This window comes from Macaca thibetana, chromosome 17 (genome assembly GCF_024542745.1).
Source record: "Macaca thibetana thibetana isolate TM-01 chromosome 17, ASM2454274v1, whole genome shotgun sequence".
Lineage (NCBI taxonomy): Eukaryota > Metazoa > Chordata > Mammalia > Primates > Cercopithecidae > Macaca > Macaca thibetana.
This window is the reverse complement of record NC_065594.1, coordinates 30,985,973-31,005,601: the sequence shown is the minus strand read 5'-3', so window position 1 is coordinate 31,005,601 and position 19,629 is coordinate 30,985,973. Positions and strand designations below refer to the sequence as shown.

Here is a 19,629-nt window from a genome sequence, read left to right as displayed (position 1 = left end):
ATTTTTTTATTATTTTTTATTTTTTTTTAGTACAGACGGGGTTTCACCGTGTTAGCCAGGATGGTCGCCATCTCCTGACCTCGTGCTCTGCGCGCCTCAGCCTCCTAAAGTGCTGGGATTACAGGCGTGAGCTGCGTATAATTACAGGCAGACCACTCCGGGCCAACAATTCTTAATGAAAATACGCCTATCTGTAAGGGGCCCTGGACACTCGTCATGAGCCCTTCTTTTTTAAGTCTTTCACAGATCGTAGCAGTAAACAAATCTTTAAAACAAATTTTAAAGAAACACGCCCATCAACTCTGAAAGCTTCCTTAAACCAATTTTGAAGACTAAATTGTAACTTTAGACCAGTTTGCCATCCAAAGGTTTCTCTTTCTAGTTTCAGTTTCCTTTAAGGCAGGAAGAAGTTTCAGGAGATTCACAGGTTATGTAAATGAGTAAAGCAAGATAATAGGGAGTGTTAGAAACTCTGGAAAACTGGATTGTATTGGCCCAACAAAAAATAATTCAAAATAAAATGTTTTGTCCAAAATTCACCTGTGGGCCTGAGTCAGTGCTCAGGTAACCAAGCATCAGCCTTTGTTTTTCAAAAAGTTAGTATAGCTGAATGAAGTTTACATTAACTGGTATCCACAGCTGTTTTATGCAGCTCTTTGCTCAACTTCTCTTACTAAATTCCTAGATGTTTATTCAGAATTGACCTCTCTCCTGCTTCATCATCTCGCCACCGTACTAACAGCATACATAGCCGGCTCCTGTCAGCAGAAAGGTACTATTAAGGGATATGGCTAGCTGCTCTTAGGAACTCTTTAAAGCTACAGAGGAACTGCAGTCATGCAACATTCATCCAACAGGTATTTACAGAGCACCTACTCTGAGCATAACAAACATATCACAAAGGCATCTAGGGCAGGTTTTTCCAAATGTCCACCCCTATTTTATCAAAAGGATTTGGACTTAGCAGATCAAGGCATCAGTTTCCTTTCTCAGTCCTTTGGATAAACTGGTGCCTTTCATTTACCAGGAGCAAAACATTTTTTCCCTGTTATTTATAACTAAAATCACAGCAAATCTACTTCTCATCTTGTGTTTCTGAAATTGCTATGAAGGTATTTTGAACACTATACAAGTCAGTTCAGCCGATACATATGGAGTGCAAGTACTCTACTCAACCATATGTGGAGAGTCAAAAGGCCTTTGGCCCTTACGGAGTTTAGGATCTAAAATGACCACTTACGGCCAGGCATGGTGGCTCATGCCTATAACCCCAGAACTTTGGAAGGCTGAGGCAGGAGGATTGCTTGAGCCCAGGAGTTTGTCAACAGCCCGGACAACATAGTGAGATTTCATTGCTACTAAAACTTTAAAAATTACCCAGACATGGTGGCGCATGCCTGTAGTCAGGGGTCTGAGGCAGGAGGACTGCGTGAGCCCAGTAGTTCAAGGTTGCAGTGAGCTATGGTCAAACCACTACATTCCAGGATGCATGACAGAGTGAGACCCTAAAAAATATAAAAATAAAAATAATAAAATGACTGCCTACAACTCCGGTACACATTAAATGAATATACAAAATTATAATTGCATAAAATACACAGAGCTTATTTTAGGATGGTAAAGCTTACAAATTGGCTGCCAAAACAGAGTATGGCTGATGCTTTAGTTCCACTTTTCTGTTTAATCTCAGAACTCAGGTTATTCCGCTCCTCATTTTAGTTAAGGAAACTGAAGTCTGAAGGATTAAATGCCTCACAAAGTCCATAGAGGCCAAGAGACAATAACTCGGGCCTCTTGGTGGGTGACAAGCCACACTCTGCCTCCACACTTAGGTGGCATCTCCCTTTCTGCACTGAATAGCAACCGCCCAATGCTGGACCACTGAGAAAGTATCTTAGGAACATTTTAAATGAGAATTTCATGTTAAATGTGAGGTGATGATGAAGAGTAGTATTTTTATTGTTCAACTTAATATACCGGAATAAACATTCTGTGCCAAGAAAAAAATTCAAAAAGATGGTTAGGTTGAAGTTTATTCCCTCCTGGGGCTCACAGATGCTTCAGGAAGATAGACATATGAAAAGCAATTCCTGCCAATGCAATCAGTGCTGTAAATGAAGTACATGTAGGAGAGGACGCAGAGGAATCTTCTGTTTCTGCCTGGGGATATCAGGGAAGACCTGAGTAGGAGTCACCAGATAGACAAAGCATGGAAGAGCATCTGTGCATTGGGAAAAGCACGTGCAAAGTACACTGGGAACAGCAATGTACAAAGGACATAAGAACGAGTGTGGCTTCTTTAAAGAATTACAAGTCGTCCATACCACACGCAGAATATTTGCGTCAGGGTAGAGGATGTGACAGATCTTGAAGGGCCTTCCATACTGTGCCAAGAAGTTTGGATGATTTCTGCAGACAGCTAAGAATCACAAAAAGAGGAACTCTTTAAGGGGAGAAGCATGAGCAGTTTGGCATTTTTAAATGAATGCTCTGGCTGCCACGTGTGGGATGAATTAGAGGGAGGCAAGACAGAGGCAAGGGAATTTTAGAGAGTGAGTGAAACAGGACAAGCTAGAAATGATAAGATGGTGCAGTGGGCAGAGAGCGAGCCGGGATAACACGGCAGCTTGGTGTCCTACTGCTTCAGAGTGCTGGTGAGAGCAAGGAGTTCAAGGTGACTCTTCAGTTTCTGACTTGGGGAATCAGTTGTGTGTTGGTTCTTAACCTAAATACAGAGCAGTCTGGGGAGAAAACAATGTGTTGGGATTTAAGATGGGAGGGGCCATTTCAATGATGGAAGGAGCACAGTCAAGAGCTGGAAATACATGCTTGAGAATTTTCACCTTGTGGATGGTATTCAAATCCCCGAGTGTAGAGAAGCTTGTCTGGAAAAGCGTAGAATAGGAAGAGAAAGAGAACAAGGACAACACCAGAATGGCCAATATTTAAGAGTAACAAGAAAAGAGGCTGGGTGCGGTGGCTCAAGCCTGTAATCCCAGCACTTTGGGAGGCCGAGACGGGTGGATCACGAGGTCAGGAGATCGAGACCATCCTGGCGAACACGGTGAAACCCCGTCTCAACTACAAAAAATTACAAAAAAACTAGCCGGGCGAGGTGGCGGGCGCCTGTAGTCCCAGCTGCTGGGGAGGCTGAGGCAGGAGAATGGCGTAAACCCGGGAGGCAGAGCTTGCAGTGAGCCGAGATCCGGCCACTGCACTCCAGCCTGGGCCACGGAGCGAGACTCAGTCTAAAAAAAAAACCAAAAAAAAAAAACAAAACAAAACAAAAAAAAAAACCCAAAAAAAAAACCCCCTGACATTAAAATTATTGCCGGGCGCGGTGGCTCAAGCCTGTAATCCCAGCACTTTGGGAGGCCGAGACGGGCGGATCACGAGGTCAGGAGATCGAGACCATCCTGGCTAACACGGTGAAACCCCGTCTCTACTAAAAATACAAAAAACTAGCCGGGCGAGGTGGCGGGCGCCTGTAGTCCCAGCTACTCCGGAGGCTGAGGCAGGAGAATGGCGCAAACCCGGGAGGCGGAGCTTGCAGTGAGCTGAGATCCGGCCACTGCACTCCAGCCCGGGCTACAGAGCAAGACTCCGTCTCAAAAAAAAAAAAAAAAAAAAGAAAAGAAGCTGGCAAAGGGAAATAAGAAAGTGGTATGAAAACAGGAGGAAACCCAAGAGAGAGTCTGGTCATGGAAGCACATGGAAGCAAGTTTCAAGTGTCCCTGAGAAGTCAAGGAGGACATGGAAAAGGACACAATGAATGTGGAGATAAGAAAATACATTTATTTGTTCAAGTCAGTGAATATGCATGAAGCACCCATTAGGTGCATCTCCTATTCAAGGCACTGGGATAAAGCAGTGAACAAAATAAGAAATAAAAATCTCGGCCAGGCACGGTGGCTCACGCCTGTAATCCCAGCACTTTGGGAGGCCGAGGTGGCAGATCACGAGTTCAAGAGATCGAGACCATGCTGGCTAACACGGTGAAACCACGTCTTTACTAAAAATACAAAAAATTAGCCGGGCGTGGTGGCGGGCGCCTGTAGTCCCAGCTACTCAGGAGGCTGAGGCAGGAAAATGGTGTGAACCCGGGAGGCGGAGCTTGCAGTGAACAGAGATCATGCCACTGCACTCCAGCCTGGACGACAGAGCAAGACTCTGTCTCAAAAAAAAAAAAAAAAAAAGGAAAATCCCTGCCCTCTAGGATTATATTCTAGCAGGGAACACAGACAATAAGCAAATAAATATGTGAAGATTTAATGTATTGAATAAGTGCTCTGAAGAAAACTAAATCAGGTAAGGAGGATATGGAATTGGGGTTGGGAGAGGTATGAATCCAATGTAATACAGTGATGAAAGGTTTCAGTGAGCAAGTCCAAATTAAACTGATTTTTCTGGAATGTGTTTCAATCTAGGGAAACCAAAAGCTAGACTGCAATTAATTGAAGAGTGAATGGAAAAGAAGAAGAAAATTGCCAATAAAAGGGGAGCAATGGAGTAAATAACTTCTCCAGAAGCTTGATGCTAAAGGGAAAGCATGAGTTCCTAAGCACAGGTAGAAGAGGTAAAGAAAAAGTAGTAAAAAACGGCTTAGAAACAGATAGGTGTGTAGGTTGGAGGATAGAAAGCCAGGCTGTCAAGTTGCACAGTGTCTCAGGGGCCATCTTTCACCCTGGTCTGTGAGAATGTTGCTCCCTAGAGTTGTGAAACTCAGATGTTACCAACTCACCCCCTACACTAACTCCATCTTTGCTATAAATTGGAAACAAAGAACATCTATTCTCAATAGAGCAAGTACAGGCATATCATGTTGGTTTTGACTGGTTGGGATAAGACAATAAACAAAACGTAGGTAGAATTTATCGAAAGAGCTAATGTCACAGTGGAAAGGGAAGTTGAATCTAGGAACAAACAAAATATTGGCGCCATAGCATTGGAAGCTCAGAGGATGGTGGACCACTCATGGGGCCCTTTACTTACACGGTCTCATTTAGTGTTATCAAGAGTCCTGCAAGAGGATATTACTTTTTTGTAAATGAGAAAACTGAAGTCCACAGTGGTGAAGTAACATGCACAAACTCATGCAGCTGGGAAGTGATAGAGCCAAGATTCCAAAGACAATGAACTTTCCCCTGTAGCATGCGGCTTGACATACAAAAAAGAATAGGATATATGCTCCCTGCTCTCAGAGCTCACACACTATAGGGGGAAAAGACATATAAATAACTGTAAAACAATGAGATGAATGGGAAACTGGTTTATGAGCCAAGTACTATGGGAATATAGGCTTGTAAATCCATTCTCTCAGGCAGCTGTATATTTACTGTAGACAGGGAAGGAGAATAAGAACAACCAACGTAAGATAGTAATACATTTCCATGATGATACAATGAATATCCTTCATTTCCATCTTATTTTTAAATAGGTATTCATAATTTACCATTTAGAACAAACAATTTCTTAAGTTCATGAGGTTATTATGACCCTTATTTGCAGATTTTTTTAAATAGAGAGTTTAAGATTCATGCACTTAAAGTAAATTGCTTCAAGATTCCAGTATTGTTATATTTCATGTAAGGAATGGGGGGAAATAAGAATATAAATATAAACATATAAATATATAGCTTAATTTTGCATAAATGTATACTGGAAGGTCAAATAAAAAACCTCTGGGGTAAGAGTTTGGGGAATGGGGTAAAAGAGATAGGAATGGAAGCAAGACTTTTCTGAATATATCTTTTTATAGACATTTTCTTTTTAATCCATGTAACTATTTTACATATTTAAAGAAAAACCAATGCCGGGCATGATGGCTCACGCCTGTAATTCCAGCACTTTGGGAGGCCAAGGCAGGTGGATCACGAGGTTAGGAGTTCGAGATCAGCCTGGCCAACATAGTGAAACCCCATCTCTACTAAAAATACAAAAAATTAGCCCGGCGTGGTGGCACATGCCTGTAATCCCAGCTACTCGGGAGGTTGAGGCAGGAGAATCCCTTGAACCCAGGAGGCAGAGGTTGAAGTGAGCCGATATCACTCCATTGCACTCCAGCCCAGGTGACAGTGCGAGAGTCCATGTCAAAAAAAAGAAAAGAAAAACCAAGCAAACACTAAAATTAAAAACAGACTGAAATGAATTACCCAAACTCTGTATTGAATTGGTAATCTAGCCACACAGAGACAAGAATTTTGAATGAATTTTGAACACTGTATAAGATATACATCTTACCACTGTATATTCTAAGGACAAAAAGAATTTCAAAGACATATCGAACTTCATACTGTATCTTATTTTTAGCAGTAAATATAGCACTTTGATTTTGTGGCTATTTTGTGTATTTTTAGGAGAAAGCAAATATTTTGATATTATTAGAAACCAAGGTGGTCAGTATGAGAAAAAGTGTTCAAATATCAAATTATAGAAGCTAATATATAATGTTAAAATCTGACTTGATCTGTGCATGAAAAAACACAATCAACAGAGTTAAAAGGCAATGCACAGAATGAGAAAAAATATCTGTAAATAAAACATCTGACAAGGGATTAATATACAAACATATAATGAACTCCTACAGCTCAATTAAAAACAACTCAATTTTTTTTAATGAGCAAAAGATCTAAAAAGACATTGCCCCAAAGAAGATATACACATGCCCACAAGCACTTCACTAATGATTAGGGAAATACAAACCAAAAACACAATGAGGTTGGGTGCAGTGGCTCACACCTGTAATCCTAGCATTTTGGGAGGCTGAGGAGGGTGGATCATGACGTCAGGAGATCGAGACCATCCTGGCTAACATGGTGAAACCTCGTATCTATTAAAAATACAAAAAAGTAGCCAGGCATGGTGGCACGTGCCTGTAGTCCCAGCTACTCGGGAGGTTGAATCAGGAGAATCGCTTGAACCCAGGAGGTGGAGGTTGCAGTGAGCCAAGATCACGCCACTGCACTCCAGCCTGGGCGACAGAGTAAACCGTCTTGTACACTGTTGGTGGGAATGTACCATGGTGTCATGCTGTGAAAATCAGCATGGTGGTGCCTAAAAAAACTAAGAATAGAAATAACCATATGATCCAGTAATTCTACTTCTGGGCATATAGCCAAAAGAATTGAAAGCAGGATCTCAAAGAAATATTCGTACAGCCATGTTCATAGCAGCATTATTCACAATAGCCAAGGGATGGAAGCATTACCAATGTTTAATGATAAATGAATGGATAAGAAAAATGTGGCATATTTGCAACATACAATATGTATGTTGTAAATATACAATGGAATATTATTCATCCTTACAAAGGACATTCTGACACATGGTACAACATGAATGAACCTTGAGGACATCATGCTAAGTGAAATAAACCAGTCACAAAAAGACAAATACTGTGTGATTTCTCTCATGTGAGGCTCCCTAAAGTGCTCAAATTCCTAGAAACAGAAAGCCAGAATAGTGGTTGCCAGGAGCTGGAGGGAGAGGGAGATGGGGAGGTGTTGGTTAATGGGTACAGAGTTTCAGTTTTGCAAGATGAAAAGGTTTCGGAGATGGGTTCCACAACAATGTGAATCTACTTAACACTACTGAACTCTACAATTAACAATGGTAAATTTTATGTGCTCTTTACAATAGAAAGGTTTTAAATTACTTTGCTGCAGAGGGAGATGTCTTCACCTTCTAAGGCTGTTTTATCCAAACATCCTTGAAAAGATAGTCCAGAAAAAAACAAAGGGCAATCTACATTCTACAAGAGAACCGGCCCCATCAATTTAAAAAGTCAATGTCATTTTTAACAAAAGGGTATGTGGGGGATAATGTAGAATAAAAGAAGCCATAATCAAGTGCAATGCATCAATCTTGACTGGATTCTGAATCAGAAAAAGAAGGGCTATAAAAAACATTTTGTGGGCACTTGGGGAAATCTGAACATAGACTGTATATTAAATTATTTTAGTGAATTGCTTTCTTAGGTGTAATAATTATATTTTGGGTTTAAATAAGCACAAGCTTATTTTTAGAAGTTACACTCTGAAGTGTCATGGGTATCTGAAAGAAATCTTCAAATTGTTCAACAACACATGTACAGTAAATTGAACTACATTAAATTGTTTCTATTCAATTTTTATTATAATTTCTTTTTTGTTTGTTTGTTTTTGTTTTTGTTTTTGAGATGGAGTCTCGCTCTGTCGCCCAGGCCGGAGTGCAGTGGTGCGATCGCAGTTCACTGCAAATTCCACCTCCCGGGTTCTCGCCATTCTCCTGCCTCAGCCTCCCGAGTAGCTGGGACTTCAGGCGCCCGCCAACACGCCTGGCTAATTTTTTGTATTTTTTTTTTTTTTTTCAGTAGAGACCGGATTTCACCGTGTTAGCTGCAATGGTCCCGATCTCCTGACCTCGTGATTTGCCCACCTCAGTCTCCCAGAGTGCTGGGATTACAGGCATGAGCCACCGTGCCCAGGCTTTTTATTATCATTTCATATACTTCAGCCTGATAAATAAATAAGTATAGCAAATATTAATGGTTGTTTCAGCCTGGGGATAAATATATGAATGTTACTATCCTTTCAACTTTTTTGATTACTTGGAAATTTTATTAATAAAGTTTTGAAAGAAAAAAATAAGAAAAAAAGTTTGACATCAAACTCACTGAGGAAGTGAATACTACTTTTACCACTTAGTAGCTATACGATGGCAACAATGCCAAGAGAAGTTTCTGGCGTGGGAGCTGGCGGGGGCACCTGAGGCAGCTTTATTCCATCCACATCTTCCATTAGGAAGGCTTATTGCCACCAATAATAAGCATAACCCTACCTAAGAACAATGTGCTTGGCTACTCTGGGCATACTGCCTATGGGGTAGTCCTGCTCTGCAAGGAGCAGTAAAAAAAAAAAAAAAAAAAAAAAAAAGAAAAAGAAAAAAAAAAAAAAACAGTGTTCTTTAGCCCAAGCCTCCTAAGCACTAGATTTTGTCTCCTAAGACTCACTAAGTGGATGCTTTGTGACCTGGGCGAGGTGTTTAATTCTCCAAGGACTTAGTATTAAGTAAATCTGAAGAACAAGGCGGAAAGAGTTTAGGAATGACTTCCACATTTCTGGCCAGAGTGACACCTCAGGAAGAGAAAGCCTAAGCATCCCTGGGGGCTAGGAGTTATTTCAGGCCAAAGCACTGAAGAAGGAAAGAGAGACCTTCTCTTTAACAGTGGTATATGGGACTCAGAGCCGTCTTCTTTGTTTATTCATTTATTTATTTTTATTTTTTTACTTTTTGAGACAGAGTCTCATTCAGTCACCCAGGCTGGAGTGCAGTGGCCCGGTCTCGGCTCACTGCAACCTCTGCCTCCCTGGTTCAAGGAATTCTCCTGCCTCAGGAGAGTCCTCCCAAGTAGCTCAGACTGCAGGTGTGCACCACCACACCTGGCTATTTTTTTTTTTTTTTGAGACAGAGTCTTCCTCTGTTGCTCAGGCTGGAGCACAGTGGTGCAATCTCAGCTCACTGCAAGCTCTGCCTCCCCACATCTGGCTAATTGCTTGTATTTTTAGTAGAGACGGGGTTTCACCATGTTGGCCATGCTGCTCTTGAACTCCTGACCTCAGGTGATCTGCCCGCCTTGGCCTCCCAACCTGCTGGGATTATACGCATCAACCACCGTGCCCAGGCTATATAACCATCTAATTTAATATTGACCAAATGAAATTTCCTTTTGTACCCCAAGCTGATGAACAGGAATGGAGCAATTTTGTTTTTCAAATGTTCTATAATGAGCATATATTAATTTATTTTTAAGGAAAAATTATTTTTAAAGTGGTTCTATGGTATAAAACTCACAAAAAGTAAAATTTTAATTACTTGTAATTATGTAATTGTGAGCTAAATAGTGAACTTTTAAGTTCATACATTTGAACTTTTATCAATTAATTTATAGTAATAAAAAGACACACGATGTGTTTTGGCAGCAGTTGAGGGAGAAACTGGCAACAGCAGCAGCAGCAGGATGGGGGGGCACCACGTCCACCCACCCACACTGGCAGCAGAGGTGGCATCCTGAGAAGAGGCAGGCAGGGAGAGACTGCCGCAGTTGGAATGACCAGAGAACCATCAGCAGGGCAGGGCAGCTGTGGGCGTGAACCATCTAGATCTCCAAGGAAGGGAAAAAATGGCGTGGGGGAGGTTGGAGATCCAGTAACACTAGGAGCAAATCCTCCTCCCGTGGCTAACCCTTTTCTTAACATCTCAGACTTACTTTTTTTTTCTTTCAGAGACAGGGTCTTGCTATGTTGCCAGGCTGGAGTATAGGAGCTATTCACAGGCATGATCACAGTGTACGCTATCCTTGAACTCCTGGGCTCAAGTGACTCTCCTGCCTCACCCTACTGAGTAGTTGGAGCTATAGGTATGTGCCACCATGCTTGGCTAGATTTACTTTTTATTTCACTGGAATAAAACCTTCATGATTAGTTTCAGATAAATTTATGAGTGGTAAACTGAATCCTTCCTTGCTTGTTTAAAAATATTTTAGGCTTGGTGCGATGACTCATGCCTGTAGTCGCAGCACTTTGGGAAGTCAAGGTGGGCGGATCACCTGAGGTCAGCAGTTCGAGACCAGCCTGGCCAACATGGCGAAACCCCACCTTTACTAAAAATACAAAAATTAGCTGGGCATGGTGGGCACCTGTAATCTCAGCTACTCAGGAGGCTCTCCTGCCTCAGCCTCCTGAGTAACTGGGATTACAGGTGTTCACCACTACACCCTGTTAATTTTTGTATTTTTAGTAGAGATGGCATTTCACCATGTTGGCCAGGATGGTCTTGAACTCCCGACCTCAGGTGACCCACCCGCCTCGGCCTTCCAAAGTGCTGGGATTACAGGCGTGAGCCACCGAGACTAGCCTTAATTTAGAACTTTAGTATGCTCTTTGATTTTTTTTTTTTTTAAGGTTTAGCCCTTCAACCTAGATCTCTACATCTTAAATTAATTTTACATACTAAAAGGGTACTAATACTGTTCTGGAAAGCAATCTGGCAGCATATATCAGGAGACTTTGAAAGTTCAAACTGTTGGCCGGGCACTGTGGCTCACACCTGTCATCCCAGCACTCTGGAAGGCCAAGGTGGGCAGATCACCTGAGGTCAGGAGGTAAAGACCAGCCTGCCTAACATGGCAAAACCCCATCTCTACTAAAAATACAAAATTAGATGGGCATGGTGGCGCATGCCTGTAATCCCAGCTACTCAGGAGGCTGAGGCAGGAGAATCGCTTGAACCCAGGAGGTGGAGGTTGCAGTGAGCCGAGATCGCACCCCTGAACTCCAGCCTGGGCAACAGAGCAAGACTCTTTCAAAAAAAAAAAAGAAAGAAAAAGTTCAAACTGTTTGACTCTTGTTAAAATTAATAAAAAGAAAATAACTAGATATATAGGCGATGGTACATAATATGCACTCAAATATTTATTGACTGTATCATATACGGTTATAGCAAATAATTGGAAACCATTTTTCTAAAGTTAATTAATGACTACAGTTTAATGAATTTACTATGTGTCATCAACTATGATACTTTATAAATATTATTTCATTCAATGGTCCCAAAAAATCTGTATTTTACAAATAAGAGGGTATTTTTTGCCTAAAGTCCTATCAACTGGCATAAACTTTATCTGAATCTTAAAATGTTTTTATGACTGGCAACTAATGAATCTCTTATCTCCATCTACTATCCCTAGCAAAGAGAATTCTTGAATGAGCTTTTCTAGCCAACACAACAGATCACAGAATGTAACAGGTGAAAAGTCTAGATATCTAGTCAAACTGCCTCATTTTTAAGGCAGACAATTAAAGCCTAGAGAGACAATGCAACTTTCACAGACATTCAGTGACAAATCTAAATATTGAGCCAGATCTCCTAATTAAAAATTCTTTATACTACATAAAGCCACTTTATCTCAGAGGTAGGTCAACAGAAGTATGAGGAAAAAAATAACCTACATATTTTAATAATTAAAAAAGATAAAAGAAAAACTAATTCAGCAAAGAAACAATAAAACTACAATTCACAATGAAATACCATCTCACACCAATCAGAATGGCTATCCTTAAAAGGACAAAAAATAACAGATGCTGGCACGGTTGTGGAGAAAAAGGAATGTGTTTACATTGTGGTGGGAGAGTAAATTAGTTCAACCATTGTGGAAGACAGTGTGGCGATTCCTCAAAGACCTAGAGACAGAAATACTTTCGATCTAGTAATCCCATTACTGGGTATATACCCAAAGGATTATAAATCATTCTACTATAAAAACACATGCACGCATATATTTATTGCAGCACTGTTCACAATAGCAAAGACACAGAATCAATCCAGATGCCCACCAATGATAGACTGGATAAAGAAAATGTGGTACACAACACCATGGAATACTATGCAGCCATAAAAAGGAACGAGATCATGTCGTTTGCAGGAACATGGATGGAGCTGGAAGCCATTATCCTTAGCAAACAAACACAGGAATAGAAAACTAAATACTGCATGTGGGAGTTAAGTGATGAGAACACATGGACACCTCAAGAACAACACACACTGGGGCACATGGGAGTGTGGAGGAGGGAGAGGATCAGGAAAAATAATGGATACTAGGCTTAATATCTGGGTGAGGAAATAATCTGTAAAACAACCCCCCATGACACACATTTACCTTTGTAACAAACCTGCATATCCTTTACATGTATTCCTGATCTTAAAATAAAAGTTAAAAAACAACAACAAAAAACTACAATTCACTTGAACGAAATAAAAGAACTAAAACTTACCTAAATTAGCTTTTTCTTGACTCTTCATTGTTAGAATATCTACAATCGTGTGTCGCATCTCTCCAATAGGCTTAATTTTTTAAATGAATAAAGCAGATCCATGTAAGTTTTATTTTCTCTGACATTAACTAGGTATCCAAGCTGTGATTAAAATTTCATACTATATTTTAAAGTAAGGGAGTGGCTCTTAAACCATGCTTCTCAGACCACTTATAATTAAGATTGAAAAACGGCTGTCTTGACCGGGCACAGCGGCTCACACCTGTAATCCCAGCACTTTTGGAGGCTGAGGCAGGTGGATCAGGAGGTCAAGAGATTGAGACCATCCTGGCTAACATGGTGAAACCCTGTCTCTACTAAAAATGCAGAAAAATTAGCTGGGCATGGTGGGGGGCGCCTGTAGTCCCAGCTACTCGAGAGGCTGAGGCAGGAGAATGATGGCATGAACCCAGGAGGCGGAGCTTGCAGTGAACTGAGATCGTGCCACTGCACTCCAGTCTGGGTGACAGAGCGAGACTCTGTCCCAAAAAAAAAAAAGGAAAGAAAAAGAAAGAAAAAGAAAAATGGCTGTCTTTTCCAATTTATAGACTAAAAATGAAAGATAGAATTTCTTTTTCTTTCTTTTCTTTTCTTTCTTTCTTTACAGTCTCCCTGTATCACCACGCTGGAATGCAGTGACGCAATCTCGGCTCACTGCAACCACTGCCTCCCAGGTTCTAGTGATTCTCCTGCCTCAGCCTCTCCAGTAGCTGGGATTATGGGCGCGCACCACCATGCCAGCTAATTTTTTGTATTTTTAGTAGAGACAGGGTTTCACCATGCTGGCCATGCTGGCCTTGAACTCCTGACCTCATGATTCGCCCACCTCAGCCTCCCAAAGCGCTAGGATTACAGGCGTGAGCGACCATGCCCAGCATAGAATTTCACATTTAAAAACTTCCCCCATGATTTTACTTAAGCCTTGCTCCTTTTCTCTTACATTTAAGTCTATGGTTATATTTTTGTTTCATATGCTATGAAATGTATCTCTGAAGAGCTTAAGGTTAATCATCTCAACATATTCATTCACGAATTTACTAAGTACCCATTATTTATCAGATATTATAAGCATTTACTATGTTCCATTCAACACAGTGAAGATTAGGGAAGGTGTAATTCACGTTCTTAGTTCCAGAACTTAGTCCTGAATTACTCAGCTATCCTGCTTTCAGTTTTCTCGGCTAATTTTTTTTTTTTTTTTTTTTGAGACAGGGTGTTGATCTGTTGACTCAGGATGGAGTGCAGTGGCACAATCATGGCTCACTGGTCTTGAACTCTAGAGCTCAAGCAATTCTCCCACTTCAGCTTCCCGCATAGCTGTGACCACAACTGTCTACCACCAAAAAAACTTTAAATTTTTTTTTTGCAGAGATGGGGTCTCACCATCTTGCCCAGGCTGGTCTTGAACTCTTGGACTCAAATGATCCTCCCACCTCGGCCTCCCAACATGTTGGGATTACAGCCGTGAACCATCATACCTGGCCACTAATTTTAAGAGATGGGGTCTATGTTGCCCAGGCTGGACTCAAACTCCTGGGCTTAGGCAATCCTCCCAGCTTGGCCTCCCAAGTAGTTGGGACTATAGGTATCCACTACTGTGCCCAGCCATCATGGCTAATTTTGATTCTTGTTTTCCAGCATCTTCTCCTCTGATGTTATATCTTTCCGTTTACATTATTGCTTTCTATGTGAGCCTTGGCTCCAGCTTTGCATCCTTGCTACAATGTCCTTGGTTGCCTTAAGTAATGTCCCTTCTGATACAATGTAGTGGGGGCCTAACACTCCCTTCCAGGTAGCATCTGTCAAATATAATTACCCTTCTGGAAAGAGTTTTACACATGATAGTCACTGGGAGACTATCTGCTGAATATCTGATTTTTTACTTAAGTGAAAAGTCAAATAGCATTTATTGATTCTGTTGAGACAAAGGTGAATAGACCTTTCTTAAAAAAAGGAGTTTAAAAAAATTATCTATGTAAACAATCTCCAAGAATGTGTTTCTGAGAAACCTGGTCAAAAGGAAGTATATTTTAAGAACATTTATCCATAAAAACAAACAAACAAAAACCCAACCAAACGAAAAACTCAAGAAATGATTTATTCTATACCCAAAGCTTTGTGTATCAATAGGCTAGAAGAGATAAGGAGTATCAAGCCACTATAGAGGTAATAATGTTAGAGAAACTGGTTTATTGTCATTTTCTGTATGCAGACAGGACCAATCTATACAGTGTATATATAGGGGTACATTTGGGTTTACTCTTAAAGTGAAAGAGTTCTCTTACAAAACCAAGAGAGCTTGATAACATTTTTTTTTTTTTTTTGTGAGACGGAGTCTCGCTCTGTCGCCTGGGCTGGAGTGCAGTGGCCGGATCTCAGCTCACTGCAAGCTCCGCCTCCCGGGTTTACGCCATTCTCCTGCCTCAGCCTCCCGAGTAGCTGGGATTACAGGCGCCCTCCAACTCACCCGGCTAGTTTTTTTTTTTTTTTTTTTTTTTAGTAGAGACGGGGTTTCACCGTGTTAGCCAGGATGGTCTCGATCTCCTGACCTTGTGATCCACCCGTCTCGGCCTCCCAAAGTGCTGGGATTACAGGCTTGAGCCACCACGCCCAGCCGATAACATTTAAAAAGCTAATTTCATCCCTTTTGCTTTATATTCAATAAACAAATTTTAATATTACATTCAGTCTCCCCATAAATTTTCAACCAGGAAATGCATACAATAATATGCTAAGACATATCATGCAGAAAGTTTCATTAAATATATGAAACCGGGCACAGCGGCTTATACCCACTTTCTAAAGTCTGATTATTCCCAGTACAGGAATAAAAGACTTAGAAGGCCAACAGCTTTTATAATGCAATCCTTGTGGCCTTTAAACATTTATTACTACTACATATACAACCACAATTTTCTCAAGCTATGTTGTGATGTGTTTCAAATTAATTCCAAATTGTCTACTACACTGTAATCGTAAAGATCAGTAAATGTTTCTCTTACCTGAGCCTCTGCCAGAATGGCTTTCTCATAGATTGCAATAATATTTTCAATAGGACTTGTGAGTGGTTCAATATGTACAAGACATATCCAATACTTAACAAGCTTTTTGGCATCTGGAATATTTTTAATCAGGTCATTCAGTGTGACCAGTATGTCTTCTTTTGGACATCCCTAAAAGAGCAAGAAATAATGTGTGTAATATTTTTTAGCTTACAAACTATGAACAATAATTGAGCCTACTATAGTCAAGATCAATGATAAAGATAGCCATAAGCATAAAACAAAAAAATGAAATATTAGTTGAGACATTTATTAGTAAAAAATGAACACTTATTTGGTCTTGATTTTATCCTCATATATATTGTGGGATTCCATTTGTTAATACCTTCTACCAAATGTTTATGAGTCAGAATAGCCTGCAGAGTTTTTTTCCCTCTTAATTGTCTTCGTCAGGTTTTGATATTAAGATTAAAATGAATCTGTAATGGTTTATGTCAGAGTTACATATAGTTAAATAGTAGGGCAGAAAAAATTCATAGTATCAAAAGGAAAAACTTCAACTGAGCAGAAATAAACTCTGATTCTATTCTATTAGAGAATCAGTTTTCCTGATTGTAACTTTTACTGGTGTTCAGAACCACAAGTGTTCAGAACCACAAGAAGTTACAAGATGCTCATGAAGAGTAGAGGAAGGTTTGAAATCATACCTTGAATTCAGTTTTGCTATGGATCTTACATACTAGTGGGTGACCAAAACAAGATTAAAGAGCAGTCAGGAAACAAAGATATTGTCTATTATTCAACAGAATGTTGTTCTGGAGCTGATTATTATACTCCATAGGGTTTTGGTCTAAATAGCAAAATTCTGCAATAAATTCAAAAACATGATGATGATGTTGGCTTAGATGAATGGGATTTTGTTTCTTTCTTTCTTTTTTTTTTTTGAGATGGAGTTTTGCTCTTGTTGCCCAGGCTGGAGTGCAATGGCACGATCTCGGCTCACTGCAACCTCTGCCTCCCAGGTCAGACTGCAGCTCAGACTGCAGGCACGCACCACCACACCTGGCCAGTTTTGTTTTGTTTTGTTTTGTTTTGTTTGAGACAGAGTCTTGCTCTGTCGCCCAGGCTGGAGTGCAGTGGTGCGATCTTGGCTCACTACAAGCTCAGCCTCCCCACACCCGGCTAATTGTATTTTTAGTAGAGACAGGATTTCACCATGTTGGCCATGCTGCTCTTGAACTCCTGACCTCAGGTGATGCACCCGCCTTGGCCTCCCAATGTGCCGGGATTATAGGCACCCAGTGTGCCCAGCCTATATAGTAATCTAATTTAATATTGACCAAATGAAATTTCCTTTTGTACCCAAACTGATGAACAGGAATGGAGCAATTTTGTTTTTCAAATGTTCTATAATGAGCATATATTAATTTATTTTTAAGGAAAAATTATTTTTAAAGGGGTTCTATGGTATAAAACTCAGAAAAAAGCAAAATTTTAATTACAAGTAATTATGTAATTATGAGCTAAATAGTAAACTTTTAAGTTCAAACATTTGAACTTTCATCAATCAATTTATAATAATAAAAAGACATGTGATGTGTTTTGGCAACAGTTGAGGGAGAAACTGGCAACAGCAGTAGCAGCAGGATCGGGGGCACCACACCCACCCACACTGGCAGCAGAGGTGGCATCCTGAGAAGAGGCAGGCAGGGAGAGACTGCCGCAGCTGGAATGACCAGAGAACCATCAGCAGGGCAAGGCAAATGTGGGCATGAACCATCTAGATCCCCAAAGAAGGGAAACAATGGCGTGGGGGAGGTTGGAGATCCAACAACACTAGGAGCAAATCCTCCCCCTAATAGCCACAAGGTGACTCACCGAATATATTTCCAGGCATTAAAATAGATGATCTCTGACCCTCAGCAGGATTGTTATGTTTGGTTTTTGTTTTGTTAATGTAAAAAAAAAGAGAAAAAAATGGTTAAGAGTAGAGGAAGCCCTACAACAAAAAGCAATTGTTCCTTGCTTTTTATCTCCACAGCCTCAGTCCCACTTCCAAAGGGCAACCACGTTGACCTTTGTGGTTTTAAATTCTCCTGATGATCTTCAACTGTACGAATAGGATTAAGCTGCTATTTTGTGACATTATTGACTCTTGCAAGGACTGATTAAAAAGTCAGCTTAATTCACCTCCCTAAAACACAAGGTGCACATGATAGTTACATTACAATTTTTAGTCCTATTGGTCACTTTAGTAACTTCAATATCCTTAAACTTTTGTTTTTAGTTCTATTAAATACAGATGGTGCCTCTTGGCTCTCCATTTCGTGATAGGAGATGTGAACTCCTATTTCTCTTGAACTCTCCACCTCTGCTTCTACCTCCAAACTTCTTATTTTTTAGAAATGAGGCCTCCCTCTGTTGCCCAGGCTGGATTACCTCTGGTGCAATCATAGCTCACTGCAGCCTCAAACCCCTCTACCTCCAAACTTTTCAAAGCTGTACTCTCCTAGATATCCATGACTGATAACATTTATATTCCCTTCAGTAACTATAATTCGTTTTCTTTTTTTTTTCTTTCTTTCTTTTTTTTTGAGACAGAGTCTCACTCTCTTGCCATGCTGGAGTGCAGTGGCATGATCTCAGCTCATTGCAACCTCCGCCTCCCGGATTCAAGTGATTCTTCTGCCTCAAGCCTCCCAAGTAGCTGGGTCTACAGGCACGTGCCACCACACCCAGCTAATTTTTGTATTTTTAATAGAGACAGGGTTTCACCATGTTGGCCAGGATGGTCGCAATCTCTTGACCTTGTGATCCTCCCTCATCGGCCTTCCAATGTGCTGGGATTATAGGCATGAGACACCGCGCCTGGCCTAAGTCTTCTATAAGTTGGTTCTAATAGACAATAACCAATAAGCAGCATTATGAAAATGTTGGTCCACAGCAGAGCCAAGTAGTATGCTGTGATTGATTTGCCTCTGTGTAATCACAATGTCTCAACCCTGTGCTGCTCAGTTTCTCAAAATCATGGTTACTTTGTTGTTGCTGTTGCTTTGCCTAGTACTTTTTTGTTGTTGAAAGAAATCTGTGCCATCTTACCCATTCTATTTTCTTGGAATATTTTTCTTTTCAAAGCCCATCGATGACTCAGTTAAACTTAATTCATATTTGTATTACAATTTTCTTGTAGAGTCTTTCAGAAAATAAAATTTCTAGGTGCTTTTCTTATTTTCATTTTCTTTGCCCGAAGTATATCTTCAAGTTCTTCCAACTGTATGTTCCATGAAATACCTTTGTTTCCTGGATCCCCCATTCTTGCTCAGATATGAACTGGTGGCTTAGTCACCTGCAAAACTGACATTCTAGGTCACATCTGCTGCTGCCTGAATCCCATGGCTTCCTTGTGGTACTTTGCTGTTTTACTGATGGAGTATATGCTCTAATAACTCCTCAAGAAAAGTTGTCTGGCAGGTAAGCTTTCTGAGTCTTTGCATGTGTAACAATGTCTTTATTTTGCCCTTGCACATAATTTGACTGGGTGGAAGTTTCTCAAGATGAAAATCATTTTCTCCCTCAACTTCCAAGCTATTATTCCACCATTTTTAGTGCAGCTGATGATCAATCTAATGCCAGCATGCCTTGTTTCTTGTAGAAGTTTGTGTTCCTCTATTTCTGGAAAGCTTTTGAATAGCTGGTCACTTATTTAACAAATTTTATTGAGCTCCTACTCTATGGCAGCCACTAGGGACAGGACCTAGGGACACAATATTAAATTATTA

General features: G+C 40.5%; 2 long non-coding RNA genes across 2 annotated transcripts in view; both read right to left on the bottom strand.

Annotated features, from left to right (window-relative positions):
• The window catches only part of LOC126940490 (uncharacterized), a 247,711-nt gene that overhangs the window by 3,160 nt on the left and 224,922 nt on the right, over positions 1-19,629 (bottom strand). The gene's annotated exons all lie outside the window — the stretch shown is intronic.
• LOC126940487 (uncharacterized) lies at positions 1,088-19,622 on the bottom strand. Its single transcript, XR_007720766.1, has 4 exons — positions 17,729-19,622; positions 15,851-16,021; positions 12,810-12,879; positions 1,088-1,505 (listed from the first exon to the last, which is right to left on the bottom strand). It is a non-coding gene; the product is annotated as an uncharacterized LOC126940487 (long non-coding RNA).